At 39.7% G+C, this 13,691-nt stretch overlaps 2 pseudogenes across 2 annotated transcripts; both read right to left on the minus strand.

The window, feature by feature from the left end:
• Nucleotides 1-476: 476 nt before the first annotated feature.
• LOC144589110 (protocadherin gamma-B5 pseudogene) lies at nucleotides 477-4,294 on the minus strand (annotated as a pseudogene). Its single transcript, XR_013545009.1, has one exon. The product of XR_013545009.1 is annotated as a protocadherin gamma-B5 pseudogene (transcript).
• On the minus strand, nucleotides 4,247-9,592 carry LOC144589111 (protocadherin gamma-A6 pseudogene; annotated as a pseudogene). The gene has a single exon (XR_013545010.1). The product of XR_013545010.1 is annotated as a protocadherin gamma-A6 pseudogene (transcript).
• Nucleotides 9,593-13,691: the final 4,099 nt, after the last annotated feature.

Raw genomic sequence — 13,691 nt, forward strand, 5'->3', positions numbered from 1 at the left:
TTCCCTGGTGTTGACCACAGCCAAAGGAGAATTAAAGTAGAAAATCTCCACCAATTAAAAACTAATGTATCAACCAATACATCCGCAACTGCTCAATAATATTTCAACTTCTATGCAAATCTCCTAAATGTGCACACAACTTTAATAACTACACTGATACTTTGCAAACATAGAGAGAAAATAAATAAATGAATGAATTCATAGAGAGAAAATAAAGTAGAAGTTGTAAAGAATACCCCACCAGCACAATGCCTTTTGAGGGTGGTAGTCTCTGCATGCTACCTTTGCATAGGCCAATCAGCAGTATTCCCTCTTTCTATATACTGTCTCTGGATCACTGTTGATAACCCACTTCCTTGCTATATACTGTAGTGACAATGATTCAATGTTGCCTTCTCTGGTAATGTACTGTACCTTGTCTAGAGGTAAAAAGATCATATACTTTGCCAAACACTATTTGTATGGAAACTGGGTTATTAAAGTGCTTTTTGAGACAAATTAATCTGTAAAGAGAAAGACATGAAACTCACCATTTCTCCAGACTGCTGTCCAGAATTTAAATGAATACCTTCACTGAACATCAATGAGGCATCAGGTTTACCATTGCAAAGGATATTCTCTGCTATTTGCACATTGGGTTGCAAAAAGGTCAGCTCGTTTCTCTGGGATTCAGAGGACAGACAGATCTGGTAAGAATAAGGCAAGGTCCCCTCCTCATAGTTTGGTGGGAATATGGGTCCCCTCTTTGAACAAGGATCAGGGACAAAACACTGAAGGAACGTCGGGCTTCTTGACCTTTGGAATTTCAGCACAACGGTCAACATCACAGTCACCAGGAACAGAAAGGACACCAAAGCCAAGGCCAATACCAAATAAAACTGCAGGCCAGACTGAGACTCAGAATCAAGAGGTTGGGCGTTCATCTCTGGGAGGGCTTCCTGGAAGTTCTCCGCAAACACCAGGTTCAAAGTCACAGTGGCCGAGAGAGGAGGATGTCCGTTATCTTTCACCATGACGACCAGCCTCTGCTTCACAGCATCTCTTTCAAGCATTGCTCGGGCTGTTTGAATCTCTCCCGTGTGGGAGCCAATGCTGAAGAGGGAGGGCTCTGTGGCCTGCAGCAGATGGAAGGAGAGCCAAGAATTGTGTCCAGAATCTGCATCCACGGCCACCACCTTGGTCACCAGGTAACCTGGCTCTGCTGACCGAGGCACCATCTCAAAGAGGGATGATCCTTCCGTGGCTTGGGAAGGGTACAGAATCTGGGGGGTGTTGTCGTTCCTATCCAAAACACAAACTGTCACCGGGACACTGCTATCAAGAGGTGGCGAGCCTCCATCTTGGGCCTTTACCTGAATCTGAAACTCCCTGAATTGTTCATAATCAAAGGAGCGCTGGGCATAGATGGCCCCAGTCTCAGAATTAATGGAGATATAAGAGGAGAGAGGCAGCTCTTCAAGGTTGCTGCCCAGAATGGAATAAGTGATTCTGGCATTGCGGTCCAGATCTGGGTCAGAGGCCTTCACCTGGAAGATGGATGCTCCGGATGGGTTGTTCTCTGGAATGTAGGCAGTATAGGAAGGTTGTTCAAAGAATGGGGGGTTATCGTTGATATCCGAGATCCGTATGGAGATGGATTTGTGAGTGGAGAGAGGAGGTGTGCCTTTGTCAGTGGCTATGATTGTGACATTATATTCTGGAGTCCTTTCTCTGTCAAGGGGACCCTCAGTGAGGAGTTTGAAGTAATGATCTGAAGATGGGACTATCTGGAAAGGCACAAAATCCTGCAGGTGACAGACGACCTCCCCATTGTCTCCAGAATCCCTATCAAGAACTTTGATGAGAGCAATCACAGCTCCCGGTGCAATATCTTCAGGAACTGGGCTGGACATGGAAGTAAGGATCACATCTGGAGCATTGTCATTTTCATCAAGCACCTCAATCTCCACATTGCAATGTGTCACCAACCCACCTCCATCACTTGCTTGTATCACCATCACATAATTTTGTGTATCCTCAAAATCAACATTTTCTGTAAGTGAAATGGTTCCATCTTTGGAATTTAGTTTAAAAAAATTTTTGGCGCTACCTTGGATTTTGCTGATTGAATAAGTGATGTCACCATTTGATCCTTCATCAATGTCAGATGCTTTAACTTGAAGCACAGAGGTTCCAATCAGTGCACTCTCTTTTAAGCTTATCTTGTAATTTGCCTGGGAGAAAACAGGGGTATTGTCATTAGCATCCACTACTTTTACTAAAATTGTGGCAGTTCCAGTTTTTCTAGGTTCACCTCCATCTGTAGCTGTGAGGACCATGTTATGTTTTTTTTCCTTTTCTCTGTCCAGTTGTTTCTGAAGGATTAATTCTGCATATTTGCCACCATCTTGGGTCTCTATAATTTCCAGCTGGAAATACGGTGTTGAGCTTAAAATATAGTTCTGGAGGGAATTGATTCCAATGTCCTTGTCTTCAGCATTTCCAAGAGAAAAACGAGCTCCTGGCAAGTTAGATTCACTCATTTCAATTTCAATATCTTCTTCTTGAAAATATGGGGCATTATCATTAACATCATCAATAGAAACTTTTACATTGAAAATATTCAAGGGATTATGTGCCACAACCTCTAGGTTTAGGACACAAGTGGGTGATTTTCCACAAATCTCTTCCCGGTCTATCCTGTCCTTCACATACAGGTTGCCATTGTGTTCATTGAGAGAAAAGTACTGCTTTTCTGAAGAGATCGCAAGCCTGCGCTTTGCCAAGTCTCTCACCTCCAACCCCAGGTCTTTAGCAAGGTTCCCCACAAAGGAGTCCTTCTCTGATTCCTCTGGAATGGAATAGTGAACCTGCTCAGACACCACATAGCAGAACACAGACCAGACTAGGAATAGAAATAGTACTTGCCTCAGAGTGGGCTCCTTGATTCTTTCAATGCACTTTATTTCCATGGCTGCTGTTGTCTTTTCCTTTTCCCTTCTCCAAGTTCAAGTCTTGTAATACTTTGCAACAAGATCTCAAAAGTCCTTATTAGCTCACCTTTAAGAAACAGGCAGTTTTTATACTAATGCTTTCTTCTGCATCTCTTTTCTAAAAAGCTGAAATATAATGGAGGGATATGGCTGGCAAACGTTAGATGTTGTTAATCCATGGCTGCTCCCTTGTTGTCCAACAGTGACACTCTGAGTCCACATGGGGAACTGTATTTGCTCTTTTATATTTTCTTTCCTTTTTGTATTGCTATTTTCCCTGACATTTGTAGAAAATTTTAAAACACTCAAAATCCACTCACCTGCTTACCACATGTATTTTGTTATTATTTGATCGGCAGTTCCACATGCCTAATTCATGTTTTTTATTTCATACATTGCATCCTTGTTCATTTTTACAACTTTTGCAAGTGAAGACAGCTTGACTTCATTTAAACATAAGAGTTCATCTGAAGAAAACTTTTAAAAAGAGATCTGAGAAAAGCACACCACTGTTCCCACTAGAAGTCTTGCTTGTGTGACATGTAAATTGTCCCATGATCATGGCAATATTATTTCAATAAATTTAAATTTTTGCAGCCTGAAGATATGGATGTATTATAAAATATGAATGGTAAAACTCATTACATGGCCCATTAAACATTCTGCACTTGGTTAATCTACACAGAATATATACCTGTAGATTCTGGAACTGGATGCCTTATTTCCTGCAAAAAAAGGCCTCAGTCTATGAATCAAATAATTCACAAACCAATTACACAAAAATTGTGTAATTGGTTTGTGAAATCATTCTGTCTGGTTATTATGTGCTTACGAATATATCTGGGTCATATACTCGATTATGCAACCAAGTGTGTCACAAACAGCCTGGAAAATGTGAAAAATGCTTGTGCAATTTCTCCTTGGTATTTTCTCTTTGCTATTTTCAAATGGGTCCTGTACATTGAACATGAATATTTTCAGGTGCGTCTAATAAGCGTAGCAATGTGTCAGGTGTAACAAACATGGCAATATCCAAACATGGCAGCAAAAAAAGCTCAAAAGAAACCCAACTGCTCACTAAAATGGCATTCTTGCCATTCTCACTGCTTGCGGGAATAGGGAGTGAGTGTGAAACACCTCCATGCAACTATATAATGTTTCCTATCTTACAGGTTCTAGGAATGTGATATGATGAGGAAAGCAAAAGGCAGCTATCCGCAGCAGCTGTGTTTAGAATAAAATTAAAACCAGCATGTTTATTGCTCTGAAAAAAATCAAGACAAAGTTTCAGCAAAGTTTCTCTCAAGATACAATAAGAACAGAACATAGCTTACCGGGACTCTGACATCATCTCCACTGGTCAAATTCAGGTCTTCATCCACAAGAATAGGATTGTTTACTTCAGAATTCTGTTGATTGCTCAAGGTTTTGGAATAGATTGTCTTAGAAGGATTAAACTGACTTTTCCTAGAATCTGTGGTCAGAGAAACCTCATGGCAGTAAGAGTGGAGAAAGGCCCGGACTCCATCAATCCCCACAAACTGTGACACAGGAACACCACTAAAGTTTACACTCCCTGACTCAAGCAGCTGAGAAGTTCTCCATCTGTGCAGCCTGATAGCCAGTAAGACAAGGAGGAAGGTGAAGAACAAGCAAGAGACAAAAGCCACTGCAACTACCAGGTAGAATGTTAGATCAGAAGGGGGATCTATGGGAGATGAGATACTGCTCAGATCTGAGAGGATTTCAGGGATACTGTCAGCCAGCACCACAGTCACTGTCACTGAAGCAGAAAGAGATGGTTGCCCATTGTCCTTGACCAAAATAACCAGGCTTTGCTTGAGGGAGTCCTTCTCCAGAAAGAACCGAGTTGTCCTGATCTCTCCAGTGTGGAGCCCCACAGCAAAGAGCCCTGGTTCCGTGGCCTTGGTCAGCTGGTAGGAGAGCCAAGCATTCTGGCCAGAATCTGCATCCACAGCCACCACCTTAGTGACCAGGTAACCTGGCTCTGAGGAGTGAGGGGCCAGCTCTATCCCAGTGGAGCCATCGGTGGGAGGGGAAGGGTACAGGATTTCTGGCGCATTGTCATTCTGATCCAGGATGAAGAGGGTCACAGAGACATTGGAGCTGAGGGGTGGGGAGCCTCCATCCTCAGCCTTCACCTGGAAGTTAATCTCCTTCATCTCTTCAAAATCAAAGGAGCTCAAAGCATAGATGACTCCCGTTTCAGAATTAATGGAGAGGTAGGAGAAGATTGGGGAAGAATTAATATTTTCTTCAGTGATTGAATAAGTTATTCTTGAGTTTTCTTCCCAGTCTAGATCATTTGCTCTCAGACTAAAAATGGAAGCTCCTCTCTGGTTATTCTCCATTAAAAACAAAGTGTAGCCTGATTTTGCAAAGCTAGGTGCATTATCATTTGTGTCCAACAGTTGTAATGGTATCACAGTAGCTGTCGAAAGAGGAGGTGTCCCATGGTCAGTTACTGTGATAGTGATGTTGTAGTTTGCTACTTCTTCCCTGTCAAGGGCACTGGTCACTACCAAACTATAGAAGTTATCTATAGATTTTTTCAGCTGGAAAGGAAGATGCTTGGGGATTGAGCATGTGACCTCACCATTGATTCCATAATCTTTATCTTCTGCATTTATAATAGCAATAACTGTTCCAGCTGCTGAGTTCTCCTGGATGGTGTTGGCAAGAAAAGTTACTGTTAGTTCTGGTGCATTGTCATTCTGATCTTTGACTGTAATCTCAACTTTTGCCCTGGTAAACAACCCACCATAATCTTCAGCTTGCACCTCAAATTCATAGAAAGATGACATCTCAAAGTCAAGATCTCCAATAAGTGTTATTATGCCACTTGTTGAATTTAGAAGAAATAACTGTGCATCTTCTTCAGCCGTTTTCTTGAAGTAATACTTCACCTCACCATAGACTCCTTCATCCAGATCTGTTGCTTGGACTCTACAGATGACGGAGCCTTTGGGAATATTCTCTTCCATGCTAACTTCATAGACTTGTTGGCTGAAAACTGGTGCATTGTCATTTGCATCCAGAACATTCACTTTGATTTGTGTAGTGCCGGTTCTGACTGGGTCACCCCCATCAGTGGCTGTGAGGATCAAATCATAAACAGATTGCTCTTCCCTATCCAGAGGTTTTTCCAAAATCAGCTGAGGAAGTCTGGCACCATTTTCTTCTCTTTGAATCTCCAGTGAAAAATGACCACTGCCTGTGAGTTGGTAGCTCTGTATAGAATTCATGCCCAGATCGGGATCTTGAGCTTCAGGCAGAGGAAATCGAGATCCCTGCACAGATATTTCATTAATTTTCACCTCCTGCTCTCTTGGAGGAAATTGGGGAGCATTGTCATTTATATCAGTAACTTCCACTTCAACACCATAAAGTTTTCTTTTACTTTCAACAATAACCTGAAAATTTAAGGTGCACTTCTCTGCCTTTCCACAGATTTTTTCCCTGTCTATTCTCTCAAAGGTTTGTAAATGACCACTGTTGTAGTTCAAAACAAAATACTGAATCATACCTGCCTTGGTAAGAATCCTGAATTCACGATCGGAAAGGTGATTTCGGTCCATTCCTATATCCTTTGCAATGTTCCCCACAAAAGAGCCTTTCTGCATCTCCTCTGGAATGGAATAATGGATCTGTGCAGAAATAGTCTCCCAAATGAGCACCATCATGAAGCACTGCAGGCAGATTCTGTCTTTGTAGCTCCATAGCTTCTTATTCTCTCCCATACCCTTGTGACCAATTCTTGCTCAGAAGCTGTTGGGTCTGAATTCAATGGGTTTATAAAGATAATATGTTTCAAAATATTGTTCAGAATTTCCGTAGAGTCCCTACAATGTCCGTCCATGCAAAGATGATCTCTCTGTCAGTTTGAAAGTGTGTGTTAAGAAAAACACTAGTCAGGTTGAGTGGTGAACAGCGACACCCAGAGGATGAACTGAAAATTGTACATGATTTTATCATAATACTATGTTCGCAATATCTATCTGCCAATATTCAATTGTGTTTTTTTTTTTAATTTAATCTTTAAAAACTGTTTTGCATTCAAACAATGACTAGCTTGAGATGTGGTGAATTGGCAGCTTCACAGCTTATAGTAAGTAAAGGACTGTGTAATATGACAACTGGATCCACTTCATCAGGATCCTTGTTATACAATAGGTTTTTAATGAATTATAGATAAAGATATAGATACAGACATCTTAGTTAACTTTTGTAGAGGTTTTGCTTCCTTTGTTATGAATACTACCTCTGTGTTACTATATAAGTAGAAAGAAAACTTTCTTCAATGTTTATATTAGCTTATGTCTATCTTTTATTAGAGTGGCAATATATTAATGCAGATATTGTACTTATATTTCAAAATGTTCTATATTCTTCTTCTTTAGCCTGCCTTCCTCCCAGGGCTGCTGTGAGGCAGGGCTTTGGTGACACTGGCTTAGAAATTAAAAGGAAGGTGGATAAAAGGATTACTAAGGCAAGAGAGCAGAAAGCACAGAGATTCCATCCTTCTTCAGTGCTCCAAAACATGTGAAAGGGACAGGCAGACTGTTGAAAAATATTTTAAGATATTGATAGGAGGTAAGATTCATTTCAAATTGTTTGTTTGTTTCAAGGAAACAAGCAGGGCAAAATATAAATGCTACTGAAGTGTATTAAATGCAGCTGCACAGAGAATACTGAGACACACAAGTGTTGTCTTTCTGCTGATTTTTGTGTTCATGTAGATATAATTTTTATATGATCTCCCTGGAAAAGACCCTGATGTTGGGTAAGAGTGAGGGCATGAGGAGAAGGGGACGACAGAGGACGAGATGGCTGGACAGTGTTATCGAAGCTACCAATATGAATTTGACCAAACTCTGGGGCTGTGGAAGACAGGAGGGCCTGGCGTGCTCTGGTCCATGGGGTCACGAAGAGTCGGCCACGACTAAATGACTAAACAACAACAAGCTATTATTTTAATTGTTTAATATATTGTAGTAAGAACATGGATCTAGAACATGCAAAAGAAGGCACACAATAAGGAAATTATAGTGATCAGTGCTCGATCCAGTGAGGGTGATTTGAAACTGAAACAAGTTTCTATTTCTTAACTGCATATAGTGAAAGAAGAGAGCTATTGAATAAAACTCACATCCAGCACCTCTTAGCACATGCGTTCCTCCAAATCAGCACTGACTGCTTCAAGGAAGAATGAGGAGGATAGTGGGTTCAGCCCACCAATTCATTCCTCCAATTTCAAGGGCACAATCTCAGGATTTGAAATATGCTGCCTGAAGAGTGTAATCTGTTCTGATTTCTGAAACTGAACAAGTACCGCTCCCATCAGGTAGACTATTACTTACCAGTTCTTAGCAATCAATGTATAAATAATATCACAGAAAGCTACAACATTCAGGTTTAAACAACGGAACAACAGGAAACAGCAGAAAGCACATATACATGTGTTAAATATAAATTTGCAAATTTGACTTTCAGCTATACCCAGATGCTAGTACTTTCCTTACTTTCTTTCTGGATGACTGCTATATCTTGACCTTTGTTTCAATCTCTCAAATAACCTGGAATGGAGCTTAAAACTATATTATTCACATCAGTTTCACAGTCAGTGACCTTATATTTTGGTTAAGATTTCAACTCATCTCTTGTCACCTAGAATGGAATTTCTATAGCAAAAATGGGGAACCTGCCTGTCTCCAGATATTTCTAGACTACAGATCCCATCATCCTTGACCACTAACCACAGGTGTGCTATTTAGAACGAATAGGAGCTGCTGCCCAACAAGATCTGAAGGGGCACAGGTTCTCTACCTTTGTTTTATAGCATATAAGAAATTAATAATTTCCTTCTACCAACTAGGGCATACAGTATTAACATTTTGATTATTTAAATTACTGTCGTGTTATATTTTGTACATTCTTATTCCTAAATATTATTTTTAAATTATATTAATATAAATATACATTAATGTAAATTGTTTCTGATCTTTGTTAAATTCTGAACCAAGATATTTCAGTCCACAGTTTTGAGCTTGGACATCTCACTCATGTTTCTAAGCAGGTATATACTTAATCTAAATGGGCTCTGCATAGGTCTACCCTTGAGACTGAGGTATATTTTTATATATTTTGATTATTTTTTTACTGCTGTATGATGTCTGCAGTTTTGACTGTATTCATGGTGTTATGTTTCAATGCTGTGAACCACATACAGATTTTTAAAAGAGTAAGAGAAATGTGTTAAATAAATTTGGATGCATGACTGTGTTAACTCTGCAGGAGTTGAGCAGAGAACTGTCACTGACCCAGCCAGTTCTCTCTCTCTTGAAGTATCGATACTCTTTTGAGTAGACAGTTAAAAACTACTAATTTGTTAAGATGTCTTGGGATTGCCTTAGTCCTGAAAGTTATAAAGCTGGGGAGATCCCTACATTCATTTACAACACCATTATGGAAGTTGAGGAGTAATTGCTATAATTTAAATAGAAATCTGACACATCTCTTCACAGAACAGAAGCTTGTGAACTGGTGACCTGTATGACTGCTGAATCCTGATGCTTAAGTACTAACTGGTGAAGGACTATCTCAAGGCTCCATGATCACTGCAGATGGTGAGAGCAGCCCCGAAATTAAAAGACGTCTGCTTCTTTGGAGGAAAGCGATGACAAACCTCGATAGCATCTTAAAAAGCAGAGACATCACCTTGCCAACAAAAGTCTGAGTAGTCAAAGCTATGGTTTTCCCTGTAGTGATGTATGGAAGTGAGAGCTGGACCATAAAGAAAGCTGTCTGCCGAAGAATTGATGCTTTTGAATTGTGGTGCTGGAGGAGGCTCTTGAGAGTCCCCTGGACTGCAAGGAGAACAAACCTATCCACAATAAAGGAAATCAAGCCTGAGTGCTCACTGGAGGGACAGATCCTGAAGCTGAGGCTCCAATACTTCAACTATCTCATGAGAAGAGAAGACTCCCTGGAAAAGATCCTGATGTTAGGAAAGTGTCAAGACAGGAGGAGAAGGGGACGACAGAAGATGAGATGGTTGGACAGTGTCATCGAAGCAACCAATACGAATTTAACCCAACTCCGGGATGCAGTGGAAGACAGGAGGGCCTTGCATGCTCTGGTCCACGGGGTCAGGCAGAGTCGGGCACAACTAAACAACAACAACAACTATTATTCCATACAGTTCTTTATCTTTAAAACATATTACTACTGTACAACCTTTTAAATGGATGGTGGTTTCAGACAGTGCTATGGAGAACATACAAAGAACTTTATCTTTTTATCCCACAGAAACACTGAAAGTAAATTCTCTTGGCCCTTGATTGCAGGTTGCAAGCTTATGAAATCTTGCTAGCTGAGGTGATGGCATACATGGGCATTGCATGTCAAACAGGGTTGCTTTTACCTTGTCACAATTTGTCTACTCAAATTTTAAAAAACTTCCTTTCCCCTCCATCTTTTTCCGATGAGTGAAAAAGCTGCTGGTGGAATGATGTTGGGCTAATAACTGGCAGTAATAGAAAGTGAGCCCTCTCCAACTTTTCCCCTCCCAACCACAGCCTCCAAATCTGCTTTTGAGATTGAGCCCATTAAAAGAACGTGAATGTCTTTCTCACATAATAACCAACCTTTGTGGTCAGTCATGTTTTCCATGGAAGTTTTTCTCTTACATGTCTAACATTTCAAAACAGCAAATATTCTATGTTGTACTTCACCAAATATCAAAATCTATTTACCAAATATAATGCTTCACAGTGATTATTGTGTTGCCCTTTGGTATTATTTGGTGTTTGCTTCCTATGTTTTTTACTTTACTGTACTCTTAATAAACAGTGACTATTTTCATCAATGAGAAGTTTATGAGTGGGATCCAGATTGCCTCCTTCATGAACAGGAGATTTTGTTCCCATTCATAAAGGAACAGGAAGGATTCCTGCTAGAATCAAATTCCCCCTTCCCCTTTAGGACTCAGCTCCACCTGCCATGCTGTTCTATAAAATCCCTATAGGAGTGTGGGAAATTCACTGAAGAACTCCACTGAGATGAAGTATGGACACAACCCAGTATTCAATCAACACTATGCCAAACAGAGCTGTGTGTGTGTAAACAGTACATCTGCGTTAATCACATTATATGTATCTAATGGTACACCTGTGCTAATAAATTAAAATTTTCATCCACAGAATAACAAACAAAGCAGAAGTAGTTGTATCAACATCCATACTAAGGTGATATACCAACAAATTCTATTTAGGGCAACAAAAAGACATTTTACAAAAAGTACAAAAGCTTTCAGGAAAGATGTTGCAGAAATAAGCAGAACAAAAGAAGCAGGAGATCTCTCTCCATGAAATGTAACATGAATGCATCACCAGATGTGTCCCATTCTATTTTCTGCGTTATGCCTCTTCCTTCTCAAAACTGTAAACCAATTACAATGATCAGGGTTTTCTTCCCAAGTTACTCCTATCTTGTTTGACCCCACATCTCAAGAGAAATGTTAAAAAAAAATTATGTAATGCCGTGAATCAATACGTTCGGCATACAGAATACTATAAATTGACAGAAGTCAATTAATTAGCACTGGGCCAATTCCAAACCATTTTATATCTGAAAACATGAATTTCCATTCTATATAGTCAAATACCTTTTTTGCACTCATAATCATAATCTTAGAACTGCAGAGCTGTATGGAGCCTTATGGATCATCAAGTCAAGACCCCATAAAGGAGGCACAGTGTGGAACTGAACTCTGCAGCCAGACACCTAAACCATTGAGCTATCCAGCAGTTGCTTCTCTTGATATCAACGAGTGATGAATTATCTATTGTTCTTCCATTTCACATTTTTACACATACTATTTAAGATTAAGAGCTGAATCCTATATATCACTACCCAAAAGCAAGCTTAACTGAGTTCAGTTGGGCTTGTTCCCAAGCAAAATGGGGGTAGTAAATTGTCAGCTGGTACACTGACATTCTTATTTTTCCTTTTATTTTTTCCTTTTTTGCTGTTGCCATCCTTATTAATAAACAATTCTAGGGTTCTAATTGAAATATTGCATATATATGTCATGGAGGGAGACTCCCCAAAAGGATGTGGGTTTGTTGAGCTGGGCTGTTCCTAAAATGTCTGTGTTCCCTGAACTAAGAGGCTTTCAGATGATGGATTGTGGTTCCTGCAATAAGCAGCAAAACATTTGGCTAAGGGATTGTCTGTGTAACCTTTGGGATAATTATTTGAAACTAGTGCATTCAGGGCATCTCTAGGCTGATATCTCTAGCAGTCTTCTCTAGCCAGGCAGAGACAAATCTACAACATATGAGGAAGCAATGGTCTGTGTCCTGCTTTAAACAATAAGGTTTCTAAACCTGCCCCAGCTATATTAGTAACTCTGCAGCTCTGGTCATATTTTACTGTACTTTCCCAACTAATACGAATTCATATTCATCTAGCAGTAAATCTTTGTTTTCTCCATTCACAGTCTTGATGAAATTAAGTTGATGCTATGTTCATTTGTAGCTTCAACATCCTGGAGCTTCCTCCTCTTACATCATGAAAAAGTGTTGTAATTTCTTAGAAGCCCTATTAAAATATCCAGAGTGATCAATAATTTTCTTGAGGGATTTTTTTAAAATGGAGCTATGTGGTATGTATAACACTGCTGGGTCACTAAAGACGTACATACAAGCTCTCTAGGACTTTGAATAATACAAGCAGTAGGACAAAGAAAAAAAGTAATGTTTGTTTTACAAAGATAATCACAGTGTGGTGCTATAGAGCTTTGAATGCAGGTCCTCTTTTTGAATAAAAATGAAATGTATTAGAAAGAAAACAGAGATCTACAGCTTTTTTTAAAATAAGGGGGGGGGAGCACAGAATTCCAGAAGTAGTCTCTAAGTTTGTTGCAGCAAAAGCAAAAAAAAAGTATAGTGGTACCATGGTTTTTAAATTAGCCAACCTTTTCTGGAATGCAGTCCTCTTCATCAGAGGCAAAGATTGATCCTTTTGTTGGCAGATATTAGGCTAAGTTTGGTGAGGACAACAATGCTAATGAACAACATTGCTTATTATTTTAATAGTGGTGATTTGATTGCAAGATAAGATGGGCATGTAAGCACAGGTAAGTCGATCGTACATGTATGGGGGAAAGTGCTGTACACCTGCAGACTTACTGGTGGTCAACTGTGAAGCATTTTTAAACTTGCAGCAGCTCATTATATATAGCATATTACAGTATACCCTAGCTAGACTAGAGACTATACTGTACAGTCTAAAATAATGGCTTCAATTTTTGAAATATCATGTGCAGAACCTTCATAACACCTGAATAAAAACACTGTGCTTTGTGATAATTTCATAGATCCAGCTATACATCAACAAATATTCAATCACTCAGGACTCAAAGTAAGGCTTTTAGAAGAAATTAATTTATTTATACTGACCTGGGGCTGGGTTGCATCTAGCTATTTCTGTCTACTCCAAATAGCAACACTTAGACAAGAATCCTTCTTATAACAGCTGTTAGAGAACTTTTATCTAAATGGGCACCACTTTGAACCTGGAACTTGCATTCAAACCACAACCTTTAGCTTCTCCCTGGTGAAAATACTGCATTCGCACAACAGTCAGGAAAAACAAGTGAAATATATGCACATGCCAGTGAACTTCACAATCCTT

The sequence above is a fragment of the Pogona vitticeps genome, chromosome 4 (assembly GCF_051106095.1).
Source record: "Pogona vitticeps strain Pit_001003342236 chromosome 4, PviZW2.1, whole genome shotgun sequence".
Classification (NCBI taxonomy): domain Eukaryota; kingdom Metazoa; phylum Chordata; class Lepidosauria; order Squamata; family Agamidae; genus Pogona; species Pogona vitticeps.